Source organism: Macrobrachium nipponense, chromosome 17, assembly GCF_015104395.2.
Source record: "Macrobrachium nipponense isolate FS-2020 chromosome 17, ASM1510439v2, whole genome shotgun sequence".
Lineage (NCBI taxonomy): Eukaryota > Metazoa > Arthropoda > Malacostraca > Decapoda > Palaemonidae > Macrobrachium > Macrobrachium nipponense.
The window spans coordinates 24922141-24942140 of NC_087210.1; the positions used below are offsets into that span (position 1 = coordinate 24922141).

The 20000-nt window shown below is 33.8% G+C and overlaps 1 protein-coding gene and 1 long non-coding RNA gene across 2 annotated transcripts in view; one reads left to right on the plus strand and one right to left on the minus strand.

Annotated features, from left to right (window-relative positions):
• Positions 1-17964, plus strand: part of LOC135196140 (uncharacterized) — a 69412-nt gene extending 51448 nt beyond the window's left edge. Inside the window, exon 3 of the long non-coding RNA XR_010310334.1 lies at positions 17526-17964. This is a non-coding gene — a long non-coding RNA (uncharacterized LOC135196140). The remainder of the gene's footprint in view (positions 1-17525) is intronic.
• The window catches only part of LOC135196139 (uncharacterized), a 164786-nt gene that overhangs the window by 21916 nt on the left and 122870 nt on the right, over positions 1-20000 (minus strand). The window lies entirely within an intron of this gene.

A 20000-nucleotide genomic window follows, 5' to 3' on the forward strand; every position in this document is an offset into this window, starting at 1 on the left:
ATTTAATAAAGGCTGATGTAAAGTAAAATACATTGAGGAGTCATGAGTGGTGGCATTAGTTACACAGGTATCCTTTCTTGTGAAAGAAATATTTACATTTCTTTTTATGGTCATTAAGTATTTCACTAAAAATAACACTTCATCTGCTGTTCTAACATCAGAGTATGTAGCTTCCGAGTACTGCTGACTTTGCTTTTTATTAACATTCGTAGTTTCTCTGAAGTGTAGCTTACGTTTTAGAGGGCAAGTAATTTTCGTAAGGTTTTTGGGCAAAAGAAGGTAAGTTGCTTTGTAGATGCAATAAAGATTTCTGAAAAGCATGCAGTAAAGATTATTGAACAGCATGATGAATGGGGATTAAATAATGGTCGTTTTGGCTAGATTAACAAGTAAGAGCAGTAGTCAAATACAACAGGCAGATGGTTTCAAGTGGAAATATGTAATGATAGTTAGTCAAAAATTTCCTTAGTACTAATTTATTCTAAAACTACTACCATCACCAAACAACAGGATTTTGGTCCCTCTACAAAGTCGCTCGCTGGCTGCCAATTCGGTGGTCCGAAGTTCGAATCCCGACTCGGCCAACGTGGAATCAGAGGAATTTATTTCTGGTGATAGAAATTCATTTCTCGATATATTGTGGTTTGGATCCCAAAATAAGCTGTAGGTCCCGTTGCTAGGTGACCAATTGGTTCTTAGCCATATAAAAAAAATATCTAATCCTTCGGGCCAGCCCTAGGAGGGCTGTTAATCAGCTCAGTGGTCTGGTTAAACTAAGATAAGTATGCTTAACTTTTTTTGGGTCCCTTTACAACACAAGGCTGCCAAAAATCAGAATTAATGAAAGCATATTGATATATAGTATGTACATGAAATTAGATAAAACTTAGTTTTTTGGAAAATAAGGAATCAACAAGGACTCAGAAAGTTCCAATATCTTGCTGCGCTTTTGGTACAAAACACGGTATGAAACCAGGTTGATTTGCTCGATATGCGTAAAAATTGTTGACTCAAAATCCTGGGTGCTTTTGTGCATAACACATTTTCAGGAAAATATTTACCATTTCGAGATCGGGAGTTAGTCCGGTAATTACTTTTCTGTTTCAAACTCAATTTGCTAACGACGACAGTGCAATAAAGAATATAAATATGGACATCCTTTGCTTTGCAAGTGGAAATATTATTTAGATGAACTTGTCTTGATTTCTCCTCTGTGCGCTGGTTCGAATCCACGAGAGGACGAAATTATTATCATTTAAAAAAATTCCTCTTCGGTTAACATGCATGAAAATATATTAATTCCGGGGTAGAGCGAATTGGATATTAAAGGACATTTGTAGCTTAATGCATATATGCATCTTTTTTTAGAGCCTTCTCCAGCTTTATATAGTATTAATTGTTTTTCTATTATGTCTCCTTGAATGTAGCATCTATCTTTTCCTAGGTCTTCCTCTCCTTTGCGTTCTCGCATGTAAATATGAATACATACATGCATGCACACAAATATATTTTATATATGTATCTATCTATCCTTCTATCTATCTATTATTTATCTATCTATCCATATATATATATATATATATATATATATATATATATATATATATATATATATATATATATATATATATATATATATATATATATATAATATATATATATATATATATATATATATATATTTTCAATATATATATATATATATACTATATATATAATATATATATATATATATATATATATATATATAATATATATATATGATATATATAATATATATATATATATATATATATATATATATATATATATATATATATATATATATATATATATATATATAAATATATATATATATATATATATATATATTTTATATACATTTTAATATATTTATTTATATTTTTATATATATTTATATATGACTGGTAAAAAATGTTTCTGTAACAACAGAATTCCATCTAATAAAGGAGCCCATAAAAACACCAAAAATATAGAGAAAAAAGTACTATATTTCAGAGACTGTGTCTCCCTCTTAGGTAGTGAGGGAGACAGCAGTCTCTGAATATGTATATTATTTTTATTTATTGATATTTATATATATATATATTTTATATATATATATATATATATAGTATATATATATATATATATATATATATATATATATAAATATATATATATATAAATATATATATAATATATATATATATATTATATATATATATATATATATATATATTTATATATATATATATATAATATATATATATATATATATATATATATATTATATATATAAATATATATATATAATTTATATATATATAGATATATATATATATCTATTCTTTAATATATTTTTTATCTATCTCTATCTTTATCTATTTATAAGATATAATATATCATATCTATATATTATTATATATAATCTCCAGGTGGACCGTGCATATTGGGCCTTAATTTGGACATTCTATAGTGCCTTAATTCTACGTTGGACTATAAGGCTTTCTCTTTGTGACGGCAGTACTCTTGTATTTGGAGAATTCAGATACTGAGTCATTAACGCGGCTAACAAATCGAAGCTAACTCATGTATGCATGATTCGAATAAATTACGAAAGGATGTCGGTGATTATGGAATTCATCTCATAAAATATGTTAAGGAGAGCCTGACGATTGCTGAAATCCTAATTGGCAATTCAGTTCACAATGGCCCTTTTAATCACAACTTTTTTCCAAGTCATAATTTTTCGTAAATATGCTTTCGTCTTCTAATTAATACGCAGATCCCTCTTTCCACTGATTGAAAGTTGATAAAAACCATCTCAATTAGTGAAATCTAATCTTAAAGACTTGTTTTCCATCGGCAATCATTTGATGAATAATATTGAAAGATTTAACTTTTAATAATAAAAAAACCTTGGTTTTGCATATCCTTTCTTCATTAATGTCTTCTTAAATTCTACTTCAAAAGTTTTTGAAGGTGAAAGCGCTCATTGAATGATATTCGGCCTAATATTGTTTTTTTTATTTCGTATCATTTGTTGATATTGCTTTCTTTCCTTAACTTAAAAAAATTTAAAAAAAGAAAAGAAATTATTGCTTTTCGGTCCATTGGCCTCATTTTACCACAGAGGAGTAAGAAAGAAAAAATAAATGCATTACGGCGCCAAGTTTAGGTTTGTTAGCGGATTCGTGCATTAACAGTGGTGAAATCGACACCGGGTACTTACGTCAACTTGGAGGGTAAAATCCAATCTTGTAAAAATTGTTGATTTAAATTGCATGAATGCATAGTTTAAGGTTTAAGTTTAGAAGCAGGAGGGCACCCGATCGCTTAAAAGAAGTGTCCCTTGCTTAACGTCGTGCTTGATGCTGTGATGGCATAAAATTCGAATTATCCTTAAGGAATAATCGTTTAACAGCCTGACGGGGATATTGGCAGCATTATATGTATGTGTGATATATATATATATATATATATATATATATATATATATATATATATATATATATATACATAGTAAATATGATTATATTTAGATTTCCTTAACATACACTTTTTTTCTGTGCATGGGGGAAGGGGTGGGGTTGGCTTCACGAGGGTATGCCCGTCTGATTTTTCACCCCACGCCAGTTTATCTTGATTCACGCTGAGAGCAGTGCTCCTCACGGGATGCACTGTAGGTATTATTAAAGGTTCTTTGCAGCGTCCCTTCAGTCCCTAGCTGCAATACTTTTTATTCCTTTTACTGTACCTCTATTCATATTATGGCAAGGTTCATCCTCCTCGTTAAAAAAATTATATTTACAATGTATGACAGGGAAAGCCAGGAAAAGGGAGTGGCCCAAAAAAACTTCATTTGTGAATGCATGGCACAAGTTAAAAGCTACTTTTATGCCAGGACTCGCTGTTGCAGATATTGGTGCAAAGCGGAATTCTTTGCAAGGGAAATCTCAAAATTATTCTAATATAAGTGGTTTTCATGGTGAAGAGAAAAATGCAGTATACTTTATACCCCATGGGATAGAATCATAAATATTTACATTCTTCCATTAAGGAAGTTGAATCTTTACTAGCAAATTATGTAGATTTTGCTTCTGGTCCTAATCACATTCATCTTAAGCATTAGCAAAATGTTTAGGGAGCACATGCCTATTCTGCATGTTACCGTTTGGTAAACCCAGAAAAGACAGGTTGTCGTTCAGCTAACGACTCGTCACATTAACATCATTTTAATGTAAAATTAAGTCAGAGATGGTACGTATTGTGAAATTTATGTGGTATGTGGAGGATCTCACTATTTCCCCTGTGTGTTGTAGATTTATTAATATGTATTCCACCACATGCATTTTAGTATGGGATCTTTTATATGTGCAGTCTTTGCATCAAAGCAACACCAGTTCAGTGGCTTTCTATATATTACCTACAAGAGAATTAAGGAGATAGTTGCCAATTTTTAAAAGCTTTGAAGCATCAAATTTGGCAGAGGTAAACTGGGTAAGCAGTAGTATCCTAAACATTTCCTCTTTGCACAGCAGATCAAAGGCATTGCAAAGAGTATTTTAGAAGGCCTGATATATACCGACCTTGTTGGTGAGCATTTATATTTCATTGCTCTTTTAATGTCTCTAAGGACATACCGGCAAATTCAGTTTGCCATTGTTAAAATTGGGAACTCGTCAGAAATGAGATGCTGGGAATTCTGTATAACAAAATCTATATTATCCAGAGACTTTCATACACCAAGGGGTTCACCACAACATGGATTTGAACATGATTTATTTAAAGAATGATTGCTGTAACTATATATTTCAAGTCATTGACAATAAGCTCCTATGGACTTCTCACTCTCCCATGTAAAGGCATGGTGTATGAAACCTTGGGATCTTACGAAAGTTCTTTCATTTTTATTACTCAGTTTATGCAAATCATTACTCTTGCCGGGGAGTTTAGTTGTTTATGTCTACCCACACTCATAGAATGGAAATTATGTTATCCATAATGAAAAAATTTGCATAACTACAGGGGCATTCAAATCCTTTTCTTGTGTACACTGGCAGATCCACTTTAAACTTCCCTTGGCTCAACGAATTTCGCAGTTAAGAAAGTAATTTTCTTGCAGGTTTAGAAATTTTTGGGGTAAAGGGAGTTTTGCTTTTGAATCCCTTTTAGCAATTACCAATCATCAAATACTGTGTATATTTGAAGAAAGAGTAATTTTCTTACTGGTTTAGGGATTTTTTTTAGTAAATTGTATATTTGCTCCAGAAACCCATTATGGCAATTTCCAGCAGGGAAATATCGTGTATATTTGAAGAAAGAGTCCTTTTCTTTCAGGTTTAGGGAATTTTTCTGGTAAATTGTATATTTGTCCAGAATCCCTTTTTGGCAATTTCCAGCAGTCAAATATCGTGTATATTTGAAAAGTAATTTTCTTGCAGGTTTAGGGAATATTTTAGAAAGTGGTATATTTGCCCTAGAATCCCTTTATGGCAATTTCCAGCAATCAAATATCGTGTATATTTGAAGAAAGAGTAATTTTCTTTCAGGTTTAAGGAATTTTCTCTGGTAAACTGTATATCTGCTCCAGAATCCCCTTTTTGCAATTACCAGCCGTCAAATATCGTATATATTCTAGGTACATTCTAGGTATTCTATGAACACATGGTAATGAGAATGTCTTTCTTGTCAATCATGCTGAAGAAATATTTCTCCATTTAAGTGTTTTACCTGTAATCTTTGTCCTTTGTGTGATGCAGTTGCTACTAATTGTATGCACATGTATGCTTTTTCATATTCATATATCATTGTAAAAAGAGAACATTTCATGAGTTTGTTAAGCAGTCATGCTTAAAATGTAATGAATAAATAGATGGATTCATTAGCCTCTTGAAATATATAAATGTACATACATACACAAACTTTAATATATATATATATATATATATATATATATAATAGAATTAAATATATATATATATATATATATATATATATATATATAATATATTTGTGTAGTATATATATATTATATATATATATATATATATATATATATAATATTATAATGTTTGTGTGTATATATATAGATATATAAATATATATATATATATATATATATATAAATATATATATATATAAAATATATATAAATGATAATATTTTTATATATATATAATATAAAATATATAGTTTGTTGTGTATATATATATATATATATATATATATATATATATATATATATATATATATTATTTATTTATATTTATGCACGTGTGTGTGTGTGTTTGTGAATACAAAAGATATCACGGTCATGCGATAAAAATTCATAAATACCTGTGTGTTACAAATATATCCATTGGAAGTCAGGGTGTAGGTGGGTTGAAGCCGACGCTAAGTACAAATACTTGCATTCGACGGGCATATGTACGGTAGAAGTGGAGTCAACTAGTACCTCTCTAGAAAGTCCAGTGGTAAGCGAACTGGTCCCTAAGTCTGAGTATTTGCGCAATGTCGGTAGTTTGAATCCACCAGGTGACTACCACTTATCAATTATAATTCCTCTGTATTATTTCAAACGTAAAGCGACTTAGATACTATAGTAGATTCACATCAACCTTGCACGTGATGTCTAGGCCCGTCCCATACGACGCTCTTGATTGGCTGTTGATAAGCTGGAAACTCTCAGTCTCGAAAGAGTTCACATAGGCAGGGCATATGTTCCACCTCCTGAGGATACGTCTTCCGAAAGTATCCCTCAGGAGAGGTGGAACATACATCCTACCCATGTGAACTCTCTAGAGGGACTGAGAGTTTCCAACCCTGTGATTGGCTTATCAACAGCCAATCAGGAGCGTCGTAAGGGACAGGCCTAGACATCAAATGCACGGTTGACATGAATCTACTATAGTCGACATTTGTTGCTTAATGGTTGTGAAATATATACATATAATATTATATAAAAATTAAATGCGTTTATATAATGTTTTGTATATAATTATAGTATAATATATTATTATATATATATATATATATATATATATCATATAATTTTAATTGGCCCGAGTTTATATAATGTTTGTATATATATATATATATATATATATATATATATATATATATATATATATATATAATGTATATCATATATGAATGTGTATGTATGAATGTAAGTATATGTATATATGTATGTATGTGTGTATATGAGAGAGAGAGAGAGAGAGAGAGAGGCAGGCACAACATTTTCATGAATTAAACCACCGTATAATGAGTTCATTTGGGCCTTGATTCATAATTAACTAATTTAATTTCGCTTCATAATTTAGACGACGGAGTCAGAGGCTTCATTAGGGAATCGGCCCTCGAAAGATAGATTCTGGATGCGACGGCCATTAAGTAATTCGCCAGAGACTGAAGAATTACCCTAATGGTACGCTGAGTATTCGCAGAAACCATTTGAATTGAGTTGTAAAATGCTGCCAGTTATAAAGTCCGAAATCTTATCTGAAATAGTGTCGTAAAAGCGACGGCACACTTAACTGACCAATTCCGATAAGAAGGATGTTAGATCAGCCTTTGTCACGGAATTGGACTAATCAAATTGTCCGGTTTAGAATTATTGTCGATTCATCCATCTTGAAGTTTGGGGAAAAAGTCAAGTCTACCTTAGTTTAACCAGACCACTGAGCTGATTAACAGCTGGCCCGAGGTATTGGATATTTTTACGTGGTTAGGAACCAATTGGTTACTTAGCTACAGCTTACTGTGGGATTCGAACCACATTATACTGAGAAATGAATTTCTGATCGCCAGAAAGAAATTCCTCTGATTCCACGTTGGCAAAGCGGGGAATGCATTGAGGCGTTTTAATATAAGGCTTGTTCATTGACGAGTTGCCGCTAAATGCCAAGAATTTAAGATTGTGAAATACTATCATGCCATTTTTAAGAATGAGATGACGCCAGTGAAACTGTAACGTTCTTTTGTTTGTTAGTATTATCATTGTGAGACGCTATCAAAACACGTGTCTTGAAATTATTATCACTGGAACTGGATGGTGATTGTTTACTCATAGACAGATAAGTTTTCCTTGTTCTTATGAAATTGAAGTTGGAAACCTGCAGGTAAATTGACATTTCTAAGAGCGTATCATGTTATGGATAACCTGGCATCGATCACCAAATACTGATAATTAACTTTGTTTTCAGTTTTGATCACAAACGAAATGTGTGAACCTATCAGAATTATTGTAAATGTAGCACGGAAAGGTCACGATGCAGTTGTACTCTGGATAATTGTGAGGTGAGTGATGATAGGCAACGATGAAGATAATCTGAAATTGAAAATGTAGTCTAACAACACTGGAATATCTGCTTGGCAATATTCTTTATTAGTTACTATGCTATATAGTAAAGGTGGGGGAACATTAGAAATTATATTAGTTACAATGCTATATAGTAAAGGTGGGGGAACATTAGAATTTATATTAGTTACAATGCTATATAGTAAAGGTGGGGGAACATTAGAAATTATATTAGTTACAATGCTATATAGTAAAGGTGGGGGAACATTAGAAATTATATTAGTTACAATGCTATATAGTAAAGGTGGGGGAACATTAGAATTTATATTAGTTACAATGCTATATAGTAAAGGCAGGGGAACATTAGAATTTATATTAGTTACAATGCTATATAGTAAAGGTGGGGGAACATTAGAAATTATATTAGTTACAATGCTATATAGTAAAGGTGGGGGAACATTAGAAATTATATTAGTTACAATGCTATATAGTAAAGGTGGGGAATATTAGAAATGATTTTCATCCATGAAAAGATTTTTTACCCGATAAAGGATGAAGTTGAAATAAATGTTATGTGTAAAAGTTAAGCCAAAAGATTGTGCAAGGTTAAGTAACTTACTAGAGGAAGATGTTAAATATTGTTCTGATTATTTGTGATAGGTGAAGAAATATATTCCAGCTTGACGTAGTTAGTCCTATCGAAGGACAGCTTTTAAGGCGTATGCATCCTTTGAATCTACAGATCAGTCGCGTAACTTTTCAAAATGAAATGCAATACCGTTATACTAGCAAAATATTCTCCTAATAATGAATTGACCTTAAAATCGAAATATATATATAAAAAAACCTGTGTGGATTTATAGTAAATAACGAAGCAGTATACAGTAGAAACAATATTTGATGAAATAATGGCAATAAAGTTTCACCCAAAGGTAAAAGCTTCGCTCTTTTTATCCTAAATTATTTCCCAGGGGCAAAAACCCTGACGTGAACGACCTCGACTTGCGTAACAAACTACACCGGCCTCTGCGTAACAAACGATACGGCGGGAGTTAACTGACGCTCGTAAACTTCATCAATTGAGACCATTAAAGCCAGTTAGCCCAAGAGCCAAGCCCCGTGTTAAGCTTCCATGGCACTGGGCCGGGGGATTGCGGGGGGAGGGGGCGGGTGATGAGGGAACGGAGGGGAGTTGGTGGTAGGGGGAGACGAAAGCCAACATATATCACCGAAGGAAATTTGTTCCCTGTAGTTTTCCCTGTAGTTTTAAGTGAAGTCGCCACGGTTCTGTGACGGAGTGGTGCTCCTTCCGTCACTCTGCCTTCTTTGATGTCCTGATTTTCAGCGTGCCCTCGTAGATGCAATATTTAATCATGTAAACAAAAACATTCCTTTCTTTCGGGCCGATGAATGCCTGGTATGTGGACCCAAGTACCCAAGAGTGATTATTTCCACTGGTGTAAATGAGTTATTTCTCTCTTTTTGGTTATTTGAACTTTTTTTTTTTTCTTCATTATATTTAGGCGACATTGTATTCAGATAAAGATGCTGCTTTGAATACACATTTTGAAGTTTCATCCTTTAGGAAGACTTGCCTTTTTTGTTACTGTCATTCATTCATTTCAATTTTAGTTTTTTTTCCATGATGCATATTCTCAGAAATATTTTCCCCAGAATATCTTAAAGCTTTGGTCATATTTTTACAAGCTTCCGAGAATTTTTTTTCAATTCGAGCTGCGTCAGAGTAACCGTGTTAATGATTTGTCTTATTATTTTATTTAATTACTGGCACCGGCACGTAAACAAAAAACCGCGCGATATTCAGGAGACTGCTGTCGCTGCCGTCACCCACAAGAAGGCGATCCTCAGGAAACTGCTGCTGCTGCTGCCATCACCCACAAAAGGGTGATCTTCAGGAAACTGCTACTGCTGCCATCACCCACAAGAAGGGGATCCTAAGGCAACTACTGCTGCTGCTGCCATCCCCAACAACAAGGGGATCCTCAGGAAACTCCTACTGCTGCCATCACCTACAAGAAGGTGATCCTCAGGAAACTGCTACTGCTGCCATCACCCACAAGAAGGTGATCCTCAGGAAACTGCTGCTGCTGCCATCACCCACAAAAAGGTGATCCTCAGGAAACTGCTACTGCTGCCATCACCCACAACAAGGCGATCCTCAAGAAACTGCTGCCATCGCCCTCAAGGTTGGCCTCTTAAAACTATTGTTGCTGTAGTCCTCGACTAGGTGTTGTCGAGAACCAGTCGCTCTGCTTTCCAAAACCTGACTGCCGCTGCTCTTTTCAGCAAGACATTCGTTCCCTCGCCAATCCCGAGAAAAACAAGCTGAAAGTAGGAGGAACAGCCAAACAACCCAGGGGCGATAGTTAGAAAAAAAAAAAAATAATATTTTAATAGAAAATAACGACCAAAGCTGACAATATATTTATGTATATATACTTTTACCATGAATTCGGGGTGATAATCCAACAAATTCAGGCCTCAAACACTTTGTTGCATTTTTTATGCGTTCTTCCATCTTTAGTATTTTAAAGTTGAAACACGCCTTTTCCAGGGTAGGTTTTATGGATATCATTCTCGTTGCATTTTCTTTAGGCACTTCTTTGTTTGGCTTCTTTTGGTTATCTTTCTTTGTGTTTGGAGGTAAAAATTATGTCAGGAAAGTAGTTTATTTTGAATATATATAAAAAATTATTTCTTGCGTCAAAGGAAATTTTTATACGATTAGAATTTATGCAACTTTCTTCTTGAATCTAAGAATAAGCGTTTATATGTGTCGTTGGATTTTGCATATGTAATTGCATTTTGTAATTATTGATGAATACGTCACCACTGTATTATTTCTGTTTGATAAAGTTAGCAGTAATGCCAATAAAACATACTAAATTATTTTAATCACTCCTTTCTAAAAATAAAGTCTCTGGTATTTTTCTTCTTTTTTTAAGTGAACCTTTACATTTACCTCAATAAAACCTCTTCCAAAAAATTATTTTTCGCCCATAAGGTTCGAGTTACATAAGAGGGACTGAGTTTTCTCCAAAATGCGAAAGCCATCGTAAAGCTGGTACCTATACTTGTTCACAAACCCGATATTGGAATATCTGGAACTATTGAAGAGATTCGCCGTTGTAAGAAAGTCATCTGTAAAATTGTTTCAGGAATGCATCGGTTGTCTATGTCATTCAGTGGTTGTGTGTCTTTTACACCGGCCCCGCACCGGAATAGGCATTACTTGAGGTTCTTTTCAGCGTGCCTTCGGCCCCTAGCTACAACCCCTTTAGTTCCTGTTACTGTATACATCCTTTCATATCCTCTTTCTTCCATCTTGCTTTCCACCCTCTTAATAATTGCAAAGTGATGCTATTCTTTACAAAGTATTAAACTTTCCATGTCATCGTAATTTATTCATTTCAGGTTTGAAATGGCCGTCGAGGTTTTGAGATATAAGGATGAATATACAACTTTCATAAAACTTATGTATATATTTATGTTTATATGTGTATATATTACATAGTGGATATGTATATATATATATATATATATATATATATATATATATATATATATATATATATATATATTCACACTAGGCAGCTATATAATAGTTTTAAATTTCTAGGGAGATATTTATTGCGTTCATAATTTTTCTAAGCCTAACTTGACATTGTAATGTAATTAGTAGGAAGATGGTGTTAGAGAGAAGTACATTGCCCTTTGTAGAATTAATTTCTACTTATTTCATGAAAATAAAATCGATCCTTCTTTTAGTCATTATGTAACTTACATCACGCTTTTATCAACAGTTTTTACACATACAAGTACTTTCGTCAATAAACATCCGTCCCTACATTACCCAATTGAGCATAAATTTCATCGTCATCATGTCTTTCTGTTATCGTCATCCCTAACTCTTGGAAATTTGATTTTCAATTTACTCCTCTTACAAACAATTTCAAACTATTTTACCAATCCTTCACTGATTAACACTATCACATTCCATCCTCAATCCATTTCCTCATGGCTACGTTATTCTTATATTTGCCTCTTATTTTGCATTGCTTGTTAATCCATTCCTAGAATTATCAATCAGACATGTCTCTGAAAGCCACTTGCACACCAAATCAATCACTTTTATATTTACATCATCCAAGACATCCTTTGTTATTCTCATTTGATGTGTAAGAAGAATTTTTCCTGGGCAAAGTCCTTTTTATATACCGTACCTCTTATCGTTTGTATTGTAAGTTTTTCTTAGCTTCAGGTAAACCATTTACATAATTATAATTATACTCTAAGCATTTTCCGTAACTGTATTTGATCCATGCACTATAATCATTAGCAAGTTCGCCACTTATCTTCACACATCAATCCTTCCATTATTTGCTTTATTACTTTGAAAAACCTTACCCTGGATTTTCTAATATATAATTAATGGCTGTTTCAGTATTTGATATACGTAGTCCCTGATATAGTCCTTGACATTACTTTTTCTATTAAATTACGAAACATTTCTCTTCACTTCTAACAGATTCTTATAGGACTGTTTCCTCATCCAGTCATGGATTCTATAAGTCATGCTATCACCACATCATAAAAAGTATGACCCGACTCAACGTTCCTCTTGTGCTAACAGCTCTTAAAGAGACTTATGCGAACCGTTTAGAATTTAATATTTTACAGGTAGTGTCAGTTTTTCCAATAAGGTGTTCCCGATATTTGTATTAAGTAATTGTGAAGGGGACAGCGTGTAAGAAGTGTTATTTTGAATAGCAAGAATTAAATATCTGACTGTAAATATTTTCTCGAAGACTCGCTGAATATTCCAAACGTAACAGATTCTAAGCCACCCGTTTGCATTGTGTCAAGAACATGTCAGTTTTCATTAACTTTGCTACATCGATTATTATCTGTTCCATTCCGGAATGCTGTTTGGAAGCTACTGCTGAAAAACCCTACAAAAATGGTAAATTCGAACTTTGTTTTGGTATATATTTATCTACTGACAGCGAAAACTTACAGGGTCAATAAATAGGTTTCAAATAGGTTTTGTTTTTATGTAAAGCGATTAACTTCTGCAGTTAACAGCTAAATGATACCTGTTTCAACTTGGGGACAAAACTGTTGAAACGATATTTATTTCAAACTCTCTCTCTCTCTCTCTCTCTCTCTCTCTCTCTCTCTCTCTCTCTCTGTGTGTGTTTTTGTGATCGTTTGATATTCCCACCTGTTCATATAGTCCATTACAAGTTGGGGAACTGGTAGTTAGCGAGTAGTTGGGACCGTGAATTGGACTTTCCCCCTTATGCTGTTCAATTTGGCCGTTACATCACAAGAGACAGACAGACAGAGAGAATGCTACAGGTTTCTAGAAAGAATAGTCCTTATCATTATTTGACTATCATCACCGTGCAGTCGCTGTTCATCAAGAGTCTCTGTTGCATTTTGCGCATAACTGGAGTTCTTTTACTTTCGTACGTTTGAAATTCTTTGTTGCAAGCACTGCTGCTGCTCGCCCCTTTTACCTTTTATGTCGGTTTTTTTTATTAATCGTTTCGTTTACTCAAGTTTTGCTCGTTTTTGTATAATGTTCCAGTATTCTGATTCTGGTGTGTGTGTGTGTGTGTGGAACTTATATTACCAAAGACAGCAACTATCAGGGAAGGTGTTTTTTGCGACTTGTTTCCCGAGTAAATAGAGTGGAAATTTCAGGTCTCACAGATGGGATGATTTGATAAAGTCTTGCAGGTAAGAAGTGCGTGAAGTTTGGTCATATGAAACGTTATATTTCGCTGTCTTTTGTGAGTTTCTGTATAATTTTCAATTTTTTTACTTAATAATGATATTTATTATCATCCTTTTAATATTAGTAATAATGAACCAAACAAAAACTTCTTTCAGTTTTCTTCTGAAGATTGAAAAAGAAACCCACAAATTCAATTTGTAACTTGTTTACTTCTAAGTATTTACATTTAGTTTTACTCCACACTCGAGTACTTTCAGGCCCTTCTGTGGCCCATTCTCAAGAGATGTTGGGATGTTAGCCTGGGTCAAGGCCCAGCAGTCTTCTGGAACTTCTTCTCGTTGTGCTGTCATTTATGCGATGGCTGTTCTGGTTTTCTTGAGAGTTGCCAATCCCCTCTTGTCGCTCTGATATCCTGAGCTGATGGTCAATGGGATTCACCCTTGTGGTAAGGGTGTGGTCACCGTAAGTCTGTTGGGCAGGAAACCTAATCTCCAGGTCAGCAGGGTCAATCTTAGCTTCTTTTAATATCAAAGCTCGGCTTATGGGATCTTCTGAGGTAAAACCTTTGTTTCCTTCAATTACTTTGATCTCTCTGATAAGCGCACCTTCTACTACCCTCCTGTGACTAATTTTGTTGCTTTTGTATATAAGCCTACTGTTTTTGAAATCCATCCTATGGTCATTTTCCCAACAATGTCTAGCTATAGCACTCCCCTGAGAGTTAAGCTGTACTACCCTTCTATGTTCTTGGACTCTAGTCCTTATTCCCCTACCTGATTCCCCCACATATCTGTCTCCACAATTATTGCAATTGATTATGTATACCCCCGCTACATCATCTGTATTACTGTCTTCTCTTTTTAAGGTATTATCAAAGGTATATACAAATTTATATTGACTTTCTTTCATTTTTGAAGTGATTTGTTTCATTTTAGGCATAAAAGGGAGGGCAACTATTTTCTTGTTTTCTTTATTCAATGTACTCTCTACATTCGCTCTGTAAAATATTTTTCTAGCTTTGGTGAGTGCCCTTTTTCTGAACCATTCCGGGTATGCTAATGCATCGAAGCTTTATCGATGTATTTATTTCTTGCTCTATCTTGCAAGGGTCACACGTTCTCATTGCCCTAAGAAATAAACCTGTTAGAACCCCTATTTTTATATCATGACTATGAAAAGAGAAGAAATGAATATATGAGTTTGTATGTGTGGGCTTTTCTATATGTGCTGAATTCATATCCTGTTTCTTTTCTTTCTATGAGTATGTCTAAAAAGGGCAGTTTATTATTGTTACTTTTCTCTAAAGTGAACTGGATATTGTTATCAAACTTATTGAGCTCATCTAGAAAAGTTTCTATTTTATTTCCATCCCCTTGCAGAATAGCAAAAATATCATCCACGTATCTCCACCATCCTTGCAGTTTTAAGTCAGGGACATTCACATTAGGAACTAGATTAGTTTCGAAATATTCCATATAGATGTTAGCGAGTATAGGTGATAATGAGGACCCCATAGCTACTCCATATTTCTGTTTGTAAACATGTCCCTCAAACGTGAAATAAGTATCACTGACACACAATTTGATCAACTCAAGGAAGACGCCTATTTCGATGTTTGGATTGAAAATACCCTCATTATGTTTAGTCTGTAGGAATTCTAATACTTTATCTAAGGGGACATTGGTGAATAATGCTACTACATCAAAACTAACCATGTGTCCCTTTACATTCTTTTTCTTAACTTTGTCTATGAAATCTACTGAATGTTTAATATGGGATTCTGAAAATATACCTAAGTATATTCCTAGTTCTCCAGCTAACCACACTGCTAAGTTTTTGTTAGGAGATTTCCTACTAGAAACAATAGGGCGTAGAGGGCAGCGAATGTAGAGAGTACATGGAATAAAGAAAACAAGAAAATAGTTGCCCTCCCTTTTATGCCTAAAATGAAACAAATCACTTCAAAAATGAAAGAAAGTCAATATAAATTTGTATATACCTTTGATAATACCTTAAAAAACAAAGTATGTAAAAATAAATTGGAAGGAGAAGACAGTAATACAGATGATGTAGCGGGGGTATACATAATCAATTGCAATAATTGTGGAGACAGATATGTGGGGGAATCAGGTAGGGGAATAAGGACTAGAGTCCAAGAACATAGAAGGGCAGTACAGCTTAACTCTCAGGGGAGTGCTATAGCTAGACATTGTTGGGAAAATGACCATAGGATGGATTTCAAAAACAGTAGGCTTATATACAAAAGCAACAAAATTAGTCACAGGAGGGTAGTAGAAGGTGCGCTTATCAGAGAGATCAAAGTAATTGAAGGAAACAAAGGTTTTACCTCAGAAGATCCCATAAGCCGAGCTTTGATATTAAAAGAAGCTAAGATTGACCCTGCTGACCTGGAGATTAGGTTTCCTGCCCAACAGACTTACGGTGACCACACCCTTACCACAAGGGTGAATCCCATTGACCATCAGCTCAGGATATCAGAGCGACAAGAGGGGATTGGCAACTCTCAAGAAAACCAGAACAGCCATCGCATAAATGACAGCACAACGAGAAGAAGTTCCAGAAGACTGCTGGGCCTTGACCCAGGCTAACATCCCAACATCTCTTGAGAATGGGCCACACAGAAGGGCCTGAAAGTACTCGAGTGTGGAGTAAAACTAAATGAAATGTAAATACTTAGAAGTAAACAAGTTACAAATTGAATTTGTGGGTTTCTTTTTCAATCATTAGTAATAATGACATTTATTATCAATATTTTAAAAAGAAGTAGGTTGTATTGTTGCAGTTTTAATAGTATGTAAATAATAGCTGTTTTAACGTTCGTCGATGGTTTTTTGTATACTCGAATTTTGCTATTCATTTATGTAATTAAGAGATTGTAGAACGACGTATTTATTTAGTGTGAATGATCTCCGCTGGAAAGCTGTTGTTGAATAAAACATAATTGTGAAAAAGAATTCTGTATGAAATTTGTTTTCTGACTAAATATGTTTTTCCTGCATCAAGTGACATTGCGGATAAATAAGGAACCTCTATATCCGATGTGCACTGATAGCTTCCCCTTTGTTCGGAACCATTAGCAATTCCTAGCTGTTGGCTTTGGAGATCTGAATATTGGTTTTTTTATGGATAGGTATATTAACTGATATAATATAAACAGTTGTGATATAAGATGTTGTCTGACTGTAATTGTTTAGTGCGATATGTAAAATATATATTGATTCTACAGGCACGATTCATCGATAGCCAGTGACTTCTAACTAGTTTAAAGATATTCATGGACCTACATTATAAATTTACTTCTGTTTTATGAAGAATGTTAACAATGAAGATTAATATGATTCACTTCATGAGTTATATTATACTCCCCGAACAACCAGAACGGGTGAAAGATCGTTTTCAATTTTGATTATTCACATGTTTTTATTATTGCAGGTGGGCGTTGTATTAGTGCTTCATAAAGAGTTTTTGTCGTCTTGGGACAGTTTCCCAAGATGACGCTTCGACATCAAATTCTTCGCTGCGCCAAGGGTGGTAAGTGTTACATTATGCTTTATTGATATATTATTAAAAGTTTTTATTGTCAGCCTGTTGATTGAATACTTTTTACTCTTTAAGTGGTTGCGGGTAGAGGCATGATTTTGTAATTATTGGTTCACCTGATATTACATTTCTTGGTATGAAATCCCTGGTGCAAAAATGTCTTGGGTAGCGTTGATCCTAACATGCGAAATCAGAAATGTTTGGTTTGAGACAGATTACTTGTCCCTATATTTGCCCTGTTCTTTCTTGCTTATCTCCGTAACTCCGTCGTCGGTGGTTGTAAACTTTTGTCAAGATCTTTAACTAGATCTTGGCGTCTACAAAGGTTTCTTAGTCCTGGAAAAGATCAAATTTATGGTGGTTGATAATGGCTTTTGGTCAGCTTTATTTCTCCATCACAACAAAAACTAAATAAATTCTATTGCGCTTAGGCCAATGCTGAATGCATTTCAACAGACAATCAAATTCTTGAGGAAGCCCACGAGTTTTACTGAATTGGACTCTTATTTTTGCAATATTTTTTAACAAAGTTTTTTTTGGGAAACTTGGATGTCCAAATGCTCGGGTACTGAAGACAAAATTCTTTTATATTCGTAGGATTTCATCTCTAGGGTTATCCTTCCTAATAGGGATGGTTTTAATGAAACTGTTATGTGTAAATTTATTTATTGTTCATGCTTAACATACGTTTCAACGTAGATGAAGTCTGTTACTTCAAGATGTAATCTGTTATTATCGCAGCAAAGAGAGAGAGAGAGAGAGAGAGAGAGAGAGAGAGAGCTTGGGCTTTGAATAATTGTGTGCTAGTGGTGTATGCATTGTAAACTAGTGTTCGCTAAATATGGTGAAGCAAGCTGAACATGAAAAATTATTACAGAGAGAAAAGAAGTATTGTTGAGGTGAAGGAATATCAGAAAGAATGTAAATAACCAAAATGACACAAGAATAAAACGGGAAAATGGAATACGCTCTTACGGGAAATAGCATACATGAGATTCTGTGTATTGCCTAAGATTAGAGCTGTATGCACATAACCATTCTTTTTTTTTTTAATATTACGACGCATCTAAGTACGTATATTTAAAAGAAAGACACGCAGCCAGATGTCGTTAAATAAAGAAGCGTCTGAGGCTCTTAAGGTCTTTCCAGACGTCGCCACTTTCCTCCACGAGGATCATAACCCGCCTCTCGAAAAAAGAATAGAGGCGAATTTGATAAACAGAGTTCCATTGCTGTGCGCTGCGTCTCCCGAAAGCACTATGAATGCAAATGGCGTCATCCTTACCCTCTGTAATCTTGTAGCATCTTGGTGTCGTCTCTCTGTCTCTCTCTGTCTCATATATATATATATATATATATATATATATATATATATATATATATATATATATATATATATATAGTACATGTATTATTATTTAAATACTACATTTATAGTGTATAGTATATATATATAATATATATATATATATATATATATATATATATATATATATATATATATATATATATATATATATATAATATATATTATTCCGACTGGATTATCATACCCCATACCGGGAAAGGTCGAGAACTGGAATTGGATTATGAGCTTATGAAGAAGCCAGACCTAACGTCACTTGATAGGTTTATGTCAGAGGTCTTTATATAGAGATGCACAATTTACCTGAAGGTGCATCCGTTCAGTTATTATTATTATTAATTGCTTGGGCTATATCTCCGACTATCAGGACTATCATGAACCTTCAATATGACAAATATGATGTCAAACAGTGTTTGGCGTTAACTGAAAATGAGGCAGGGTCAGCGTCCCTTCAGATACCCGATGTAAGGGCCAAATCAAGGGCCAAATCATTGCGCAAGACGCATAACATCGTCCGTTTGGCAGAGATGACATGTTTTCATACCGGATAAAGGGGGAAAGAATGTCCGTACTTTGAACCGAAAACTTTTTTTTTTTTTTTTAACCCTATGGCCGTTACCAAAATAGATTTGAAACGCACACCACTCCCGCAATTAAGTCTTGATACATAAGTTAGGTTTCGACATTAAGAGTTTTCTCATGAGAGTTGAGCAGGTATATTTTGATTTGATTTTTTTTGTTTCATTTTAATATCTGTGATAATGCTGGTAGTGTAAACTTTAATTAAGTAATCTCCAGGTAAACATTTGGAGGTCAGTCAATTTTTTATGAGAATTTTATTATGACGACATACCTGCTCCTTTTTTATTTACATTCATGAACGGTATAATGCTTTGTGATCATTATATACTGTAATTTATTTGGCTTCTTTCGATGAAAGAGTATTTTTTCTCCTCTAAAACATTTGAAGTAACATGTAGATGATCGATGATTATATTCTT